Raw genomic sequence first — 8458 nt, forward strand, 5'->3', positions numbered from 1 at the left:
CTGGCTGTTCTTTCAAGGGGATGTCTGATCTAGAGCTGCAGCTTTTAATATTTTCAGAATTATTATTAAATAGACATTTGATAGCTACATATTGTGCATCAGATTCTGTGTTAGGTGCTGTTGTTGTTATGTGCCATGGAGTCGGACTGGACTCTTAGTGAACCCTCCTTGGGTTTCCAAGGCAATATCCCTACGGAAGTAGATTGCCTCATCTTCCTTCCGAGGAGTGGCTGGTGGGTTTGAACTACCAGACTTCTGGTTAGCAGTCAAAACCTTAGGCACTACACCACCAGAGCTCCTTGTTAGTTGCTAAACCAAACTAAACCCATTGCCGTCAATTCCCAGTCATGATGACCCCATGTGTTACGGAACAGAACTTACTCCACAGGATTTTCTTGGCTATAATCTTTATGGAAGCAGATCCATAGGCCTTTTTACCGAGGCACCACTGGGTGGATTCAAACCACCAACCCTTGGGTTAGTAGTTGAGTGTAAACGATTTACGCCATTCAGGGACCTTGTTAGGTGCTAAAACCCACTGCCATTGAGTAGATTCTGACTTCTAGTGACCCTATCAGGTTTCTGAGGCTGTAAATTGTTATGGAACTAGATTGCACCATCTTCCTTATGCAGAGCAGCTGGTGGGTTTGAACCACTGCCCTTCTGGTTACCAGCCAAATGCCTTATCCACTATGCCACTAGAGGACACAGAAATCAAGAAGGGGATTCTGAAACCAGTCATGTTCTTGAAGTGCTTATAAATAAAGAGATTTCCACCACCAGCTTGTTCTACCACTGGTCACAGGAGTACTGGATTATTTCCTGGTTGTTGTTGTTGTTATGTGGCATCGAGTCGAACCCGACTCATCGAGATCCCTCCTTGGGTTTCCGAGGTGGTATCACTACGGAAGTAGATTGCCCCATCTTCCTTCCGAGGAGTGGCTGGTGGGTATGAACTGCCAGCCTTCTGCTTAGCAGTCAAGTGCCTTAGGCACTATGCTACCAGAGCTCTCTACTTCCTTGTTGTTGTTGTTGTTGTTATGTGCCATCGAGTCAGCCCTGACTCACAGCGATCCCTCCTTGGGTTTCCGAGGCAGTATCACTACACCCCTCCTTGGGTTTCCGAGGTGGTATCACTACGGAAGTAGATTGCCCCATCTTCCTTCCGAGGAGTGGCTGGTGGGTATGAACTGCCAGCCTTCTGCTTAGCAGTCAAGTGCCTTAGGCACTATGCTACCAGAGCTCTCTACTTCCTTGTTGTTGTTATGTGCCATCGAGTCAGCCCTGACTCACAGCGATCCCTCCTTGGGTTTCCGAGGCAGTATCACTACACCCCTCCTTGGGTTTCCAAGGCAGTATCACTACGGAAGTAGGATTGCCCAACCTTCCTTCCAAGGAGTGGCTGATGGGTTTGAACTGCCAGCCATCTGGTGAGCAGTCAAGTGCCTTAGCCACTATGCTACCAGAGCTCCCATCTCTACTTCCTGGTAGGTGACATTTAAATAGATCTCCAAAGCATTTCCTCCTATGGGACTTGAATAGCCCTGTGGGGAAGTTTTCTGGTCCCCATTTACAGACAGGCGTATTGCAGGCAGCCCACTTACCTTTCTCAGGCTGAGTTTAGCTGAGGACCATAGCCAGTGGTCCTGTCTCCAGTCCTGGCACCTTGATTCCAAGCCCAGTGCTGTTGCCTCCTTCCCAGCTTTCTCTGAGAGGCTGCCCAGTGAACAGAGCTGGCTACCTCCTCAGCCCTGGCAGGCCCACAAGGATTTTGTTGCTGTTGTTGGGTGCTGTTGAGTTGGTTGCGACTCACATGGACCCCACCCACGTGACATAGAACTGTCCCATAGGGTTTTCTAGGCTGGAATCTTTAAGGAACCAGTTCCTTTGGTCTTTCTGCCATGGAGCTGCTGGCTGCGTTGAAACCGCCAGCTTTTCAGTTAGTAGTTGAGTGCTTAAGCGCTGTGTCACCAGGGCTCCCTCCACAAGAATTTACTCACTTTTTTTCAATCAGAAACCATTTCCTGGGAAACTCCTCCTCATGCCTGAAGACCCAGGCTAAACACAACTCTCAGTAAAACTTGTCCTTTCTCCCCCAGGCAGGGTGAGTAACATCTTCCTGCCAGCTCCTACGGCTTTTGGCACGTATATTAATCATATTAATAAGGATAAAAGGAATCTTTATAGTAGTCAAGAGGGCAAAGTTACACTTTATTCAGTGTTCCTATGAACTAAGTGTCATGCTAAGTGTTTTACATACATTACTGAATGCTTAAAAGAAAAAAAAAAACCCAGGGCAGGGAGTGGGGGTGGGGAGCGTTTACTGTTATCCTTGGTTTACAGATTGTATCAGTTAGGAGTGGAGTTGGGCTGCCTGTAGAAACCTGTTTACAGTGGTTTACCCAAAGGGGAACTTACTTTTTTTCAATAACAATACATTAGAGGTAGGCAGGCTAAGACAGGTGTGGTGGCTCTAACCCTAAGGCATTTGACTGCTAACCAGAAAGTTGGTGGTTCAAACCTACTAGCCACTCTGAGGAAGGAGGATGGGGCAATCTACTTCCTTAAAGATTTACTGCCTTGGAAACTCAATGGGAGTCACTATGAGTCGAAATTGACTCAATGGCAATGAGCTTTTTGGTTTTTAGTTTTGTCCGGGCAGAGACAAGACAGCTATCTACTGTTTTGCCATTTTGTGTTCCAGGCAGGAGGAAGGGCAAAGGTCAAAGGGCCTTTTCTTCCTGTGGTTTCCTCTTATTAGTTAGGAAGGGATGCCACCCCCAGGGGATGTTTACCTCCATCTTGCTGTGGCCAGACTGTGTTACACAGCTTCCCTTTGGTGCCAGGGAGCCTGAGGATTCTTTTTTTAAAAAGCTGTGAAGATTGCTACTGTCTTAGTTAGCTTGTGCTGCTGTAACAGAAATACCACAACTGTGTGGCTTTAAAGAACAGAAATTTATTTTCTTATAGTTCAGAAGGCTAGAATTCAGGGAGCCAGCACTAGGGAGAGGTCCTTCCTTGTCTATTTCATCTTCTAGTATGGTAGTGTAGTGCCTAACACATTTGACTGTTAACCAGAAGGCTGGAGGTTCAAACTCACCAGCCACTCCTCAGAAGGAAGATTGGGCAATCTACTTCCACAGTGATATCGCCTCGGAAAACCAAGGAGGGGTCGCTATGAGTTGGATCGGACTCAATGGCAGTGAGTTTAGTTTGAGTAATCAACAATCATGGGAGCTCCTGGACTTGTGGATTCATCTGCCTCCGTCTTAGTCTTCATGGTCATCAGATAACGCCTGTCTCTCCCTGATGCTCTTCCTTCTACCAGTGTCTGTCACACAAATGAAGAAAGTGGGCCTTCTTGTCCAAGCTGAGGACAAGATGCTAAGGATCTAGTCTGAGGTCAAGTGTATGGCAGAATCAGATTCAAATCCATACCTATTTGGCACAGAGTCCACAATCTTCACCACAATGAGAATTGACCTTATCATGACCTTTACAATTGCCTTCTTATTTGTTCACAGCTTCTTCCCTCTACACTGGTACTCCCTTCTCCCCTCTAGACTTGGTACTAGGAATAAGTTTGTTCATCTTGGGATCCCAGGCATTTGTCCATAGTTTTTTAAGTGGGTAACTGGATAAATGTTAGGGCTGCAGTCATTCCGGCAGCTAACGATTCTTTCTAGGAAAATGTTATTTAATTGTCCTCTTCTTTAATGTGTCATAACCACCTCTCTCCAAACAGATGCCGCAGAGTTCAAGAAAAGAAATGATACCGGCCATTGTGCTGCCATGGGCACATTTGGCTTTTTCTACTATGTGTAGACTTCTCTTCTCCTCTCTCTCCCTGAAGGCTTAATGCTTGTTTACAGGGCTGGATCCAATTTTCTTTTTGTTCTGCCTGGTCATTCAAACATTCCTGTACTGCGTTACTCCATTTCTTAGGGACTTGAGAGTTACTTGAATAACATAATAATTTGAGGCAGCCTTAATCCCAAATCTCATTTCTTGCTGGGTCATGGGGTAGCCCCAGAAGAACCTGGAATCATTTAGATTTCAGTATATTGGCAAGCAAAGCAGAGAGAGGAGAAGAATTCTTAAGACACCAGTTCAGTAAGTAAAAATGTCATAGAACCAAACACTGATGTCCTTAAGATTTTTTTTTTTTTTTTAAGCCATCATCGTTACACAGGCTACCAGGAAATATTTTGATGTTTCATCAAAGTTATACTGCTTGGTTGAATGGTGTCATTTATGAATCGAATAGTGTCCCCCCAAAATATGTGTCAACTTGGCTAGGTCATGATTCCCAGTATTGGGCAATTGTCCTTCCTTCTGTGATCTGATGTAATTATCCTCCATTTTTATGAAGTGTTGTAAACTCTAACCACTGCCTGTGGTTAATGAAGCAGGATTAGATTATGCTGTAGAGGATTAGGCCATGTTTGTTATGTTAATGAGGCAGGATTAGGGTGGGATACATCCTCCTTACGTAAGTCACCACCCTTATAATTAGGTCATAGCCCTAATCCCTGTAGGAGGAGTTTCCCAGGGATGTGGCCTGTACCACCTTTTCTCTTACAACAGATAAAAGCTGTGAGGAAGTGAGCAGAGGAGGAGGAAACTCAGTACCACCAAGAAAAAGAGCCAGAGTGGAGCAGGGGAGCAGAGTGCTTCTGCACCCTTGGGACCCAGGGTCCCTGCACTGAGAACCTGCTAGACCCAGGGGAAGATGAGTGCCAAGACACATGGAGATCTCCAAGGCACACTGGCTTACAGATGTTGAAAGGAGATAAGACTTTCTCTCAGAGATAACAGAGAGAGAAAGCCTTCCCCTAGAGATGGTGCCTTGAATTCAGGTTTCTAGCCTCCTGAACTATGAGAGAATAAATGTGTGTCTGTTAAAGCCATCCATTTGTGGTGTTTCTGTTATAGCAGCGGTAGGTAACCAAGAGATGGATCAAGTCCCAGCTGCTACAGAGTACTGCCAACTAGTGACCTCTGACTTAGGTTGGGGTATCTACTTTAGCTAAAGCACAGGCTCACAGGCACCTGGACTTCCAACTTGATGGCCTAAATGACAGTATTAAGAGTTGTCTAGGCGTCTTCTTCTAGCTCCATGAGCTTCTGGCCAGAAGCTTACTATCATAACATAAATAAAATGGTACATGATTACCACTTATTAGGTAGTTACTAGATGTTAGGGACTGTACTAAGTACTTTACATATTTTGTCTCATTTAATCCTCAGAACAACACTGTGACTATTATTATTATCATCTTACAGAAAAGAAAGGAATGTAAGGCTTATTGAACATAAATAATTTGCCCAACAAAGTGTTTCATTAAGGTGTGAGTTGCAGAGTCTCCACCTTAATTTCTAGAGGCTCCATTCAAGCCACTGTGTGTAATAATAGTGATAATGATATTCTTTGATTTTGACAATAGACATTTTTTTCACTCTCAGTTAAAGTGCAAATAAAATCATCATGGTAATAATAATAGTTAACATGGCTCAGTGGCTGAGCTCTTGGCTGCTAGCTGAAAGGTTGGCAGTTTGAAACTACCAGCTGCTCCATGGGAAAAAGATGTGGCAGTCTGCTTCCGTAAAGATGTATCCAAAAAACCAAACTCACTGCTGTCGAGATGGATCTGTCTCATAGTGACCCCTTCTTGGGTTTCTGAGGTGGTATCACTACAGAAGTAGATTGCTCAACCTTCCTTCCGAGGAGTGGCTGGTGGGTTGAACCACCAGCCTTCTGGTTAGCAGTCAAATGCCTTAGGCACTATGCCAGCAGAGCTCCCATAAAGATGTATACAGCCTTGGAAACGCTGTGGGGCAATTCTGCTATTCTGCCCTATAGGGCTGCTATATGTCAGAATCGATGGCAATGTTATTTTTTTTTTAGTTTTATTGGCAATGTTTTTTTTTTTTTTTTTTTTAAACATATTGAGTTTACCATAGGCCTTGGACTTTCACAAATTTCTTAATCCTCACTTAATTCTCATGATAGCTCTTTCTGGCAGTCAATTATTCTTCATTTTCAGATGAAAGAAATTGAGGTATAGAGAGGTTAAAAAAACTTCATAAAGCTTCATGACTGATAAGTGCCAGAGCTGGAAGTTGGCTATTTTTATAATATTTTTTTTTAGTAAACTTTTTATTTAGTCTGTAACACAGACTGAGTAAAAGCAATATGCTTGCTATGAAAACTCAGCTCCGAGACAAGTCTTCCACTTCTCCCTAACAAGGGGCCCCGATCCCCTTCTATATGGAAATTCTTACCACTGGTCCAGCATCACACGGGGTGGTAAGATGTGGGTTCAAGTGTGGATTGGTCTGATTCCAAAGCAGTTTTTACCACTGTTACCACTTTAGCCAGGGAGATCTGGTGGCATAGTGCCTACGGCATTTGGCTGCTAACCAGAAAGTGGACAGTTCAAACCCACCAGCCACTCCTCGGAAAGAAGACTGGGCAATCTACTTCCCTAGAGATACCACCTCCGAGGGGTCATGACTATGAGTTGGATCCGACTCAATGGCAGGGAGTTTTTTTTTTTTTTTTTTAGGTTAAACAAGTTCAAAGGCCAAATCATAGACCCATTTAGAAATGACCTTAGGAATCATCCAACCCAGGGTTTCTCAAGCGCAACACTATTGACATTTTGGGCTGGATGGTAGCACAATGCCTAAGGCATCTGACTGCTAACCAGAGGTCAGTGGTACAAACCCACTAGGCACTCCGCGGAAGGAAGACTGGGCAACGTACTTCTGCAAAGATTTACTGCCTGGGAAACCCAATGGGGGTTGCTGTGAGTTGGAGTCAAATTGATGGGTCCTGGCCTCTACCAACTAGATGCCAGTCGTACCTCCCAGTTGTAACAACCCAAAAAGGCTTCAGATAGCCACAAATGCTAGGGAGGGCAACATCCCTCCTTCCCCTTTACTCCATTGGAGAAGCACTGACCTAAATCATTTCATTTTACAAATGATGGGGCTGGTGTCCCAAGAGATGAAGTAGCTTGTCTAAGCTAATTTGCAGGCCCGAGACGATAATGCATGTCGTTCATGAGCCATCACTGTATCCCTGTAATGTACAACGCACAGTATGGAACACGGAGTAAGCAGATGCTCACTAGCCATTTAGTAGGAGAAGGTGTTGCCGGTATCTCTAACGGCACAAAGTCCGTGAGCAGTAAAGTGGTACTCAGGCAGCAAGGTGCAGAGAAAGAGAATATGACTGGTGTCCTGAGATCTGAATCTCACTTTTTAGCTCTGGGACTTAACCAAGCTTCAGGTTCATCAGCAGTGAAACGGAGATCATGGCATCTGCTCTGCCTGTGTCACCAGCCTCAAAACGGGTTTGTGAAGGCGCTGTGCAATCTGTAAAGCTCTTACAAGAATCAGGTATTATGAGGACGATTGTTTGTTGTTGTTATTTGCCGTCGAGTTGGCCCCGACTCACAGCGACCCCTCCTTGGGTTTCCAAGGCAGTATCACTACGGAAGTAGGATTGCCCAACCTTCCTTCCGAGGAGTGGCTGGTGGGTTTGAACCGCCAGCCTTCTGGTTATCAGTCAAGTGCCTTAGGCACTATGCTACCAGAGCTCCCATGATGACGATTACGAATGTGATAATAATAATTATTATTATTAGAATAAAAGCTCTCAGACCCATGCAGAGGTGGCTTTATTCCTGAGCCTTCCAATTTGAGATCCCCATTCTTCTGCAGGAGAGGCAGCAGGCAAAGAGCCCCCTCCCACAGAGTGCCCCTTCACACCCCGGGAACCAATGCTGCCAGATGGGTGAACTCAGGTCTCAACTCTCTTCTGCACAACTAGTCCTGCAAGTAGCCTGGCTACCCGGCGCTAGGGCCTCTCAAGCTCCGCCTGCCTGAGGCCGTGGCCCCGCCCCCAAAGAAAACAGACTCCAGCCACGCAGTACCTACAAGACAATCCTTCATTCGGGCCGGAGATTCCCGAACTTCCCCGATCTCTTCCCAGCTTCCCTCGGGCGCCCGGAGAGGAGGCGGCGGAGATAGCCGAGGAGCGCTAGCCCCGCCCCTCGGCTGGCTCGGCCACCGCCCCCCTCGCTACGGCCTCCCGCGCGGGCTGGAGTTCCAGATCCCGGTCCCTCCCTCCTTCTTTCTCTCTCCCCGCCTTCCCGGTGCTGCCACAGTGGCGGGTCGGAGGATCCCGGCCAGTCAGCTCGTTCCTGCCTCGAGCCCCTCCTCCCCCCAAATAAACACCCCTCCCGAAGCCTCGGGAGCCGGACCGCCCCCTTCCTCCCTCCGCGCGGCGTGTGAGGGAGAGTGTGAGTGAGCGAGCGCGGCCGGCGGGCGAGCTCCGGGAGTGGGAGAGGCGGGGCGGCGCGCGGGCCCGCGCTGGGGTGCGTGTGCGAGTAAGGGGGCCAACGAGTGCCCGTGGCGACCCGCCTGCGGCCCCGAGCCGGACGCGGGG

Source organism: Orycteropus afer, unplaced genomic scaffold, assembly GCF_000298275.1.
Source record: "Orycteropus afer afer isolate SDZICR_OR568_19922 unplaced genomic scaffold, OryAfe1.0 scaffold00421, whole genome shotgun sequence".
NCBI lineage: Eukaryota > Metazoa > Chordata > Mammalia > Tubulidentata > Orycteropodidae > Orycteropus > Orycteropus afer.